The following is a 698-nucleotide window of genomic DNA, read 5'->3' as shown; positions in this document are numbered from 1 at the left end:
TTCAATGGGGAAGGGGAGGGTCATTTTCCATCGTCCGAGAATTATCCCGGTTTTAGACCGAAACTAATGTCCGTAGTTTCCCACTATTCATAGAGGCCATCCATCAATTTAAACTCTTGGAGCACTAGTGCTTTTCGAATTATCCATTTCCATGGGGGAAGGGCATTTTCCATCATTCGGACCTTATCGAAGCTTCGATTATGTCTCGCCGGAACATCGCCGGAGCGTCGTCGAAGCACCACCGAAAACCTTACCGATGGTGGGGCGCTCCGGTGGCTGGTATGGGGCTGTGGGTAGCGTCGGGTCATGTTGCAGTCATAACCCCAAGGGATCTGTCGGGGCCTCAAGAACCATCCCCTAAAGAGCTAAAAAAACTTAGGCAAAATGCTAGCAGTAGACATTGATATGTTTGAAATGCGGATAATTCCTTCCCCACGCACCAAGGGGCCGTGCGCCCCACCTGACGCTGTGCGAGGCTCCCACACCCATCGCTCGGTTCTGTGCGGCACTCCTACACGAATGGCCTGGGGATTTTGAGGCAGACGTCGAGGGTTACTGATGGTGATCGAGGCCCCCGCACCCAATTCTCGGCTCTGTGCGACACTCTCACACACATGGCATGGGGTTACAAAGGCACCCGTCGGGGGTTACTGATGGTGACTGAGGCCCCCGCACCCAACTCACAACTCTATCCGGCA

This window comes from Hibiscus syriacus, unplaced genomic scaffold, assembly GCF_006381635.1.
Source record: "Hibiscus syriacus cultivar Baekdansim isolate YM2019G1 unplaced genomic scaffold, ASM638163v2 tig00020999_pilon, whole genome shotgun sequence".
Lineage (NCBI taxonomy): Eukaryota > Viridiplantae > Streptophyta > Magnoliopsida > Malvales > Malvaceae > Hibiscus > Hibiscus syriacus.
The sequence above is the reverse complement of the archived record's forward strand: the minus strand, read 5'-3'. Positions refer to the sequence as shown.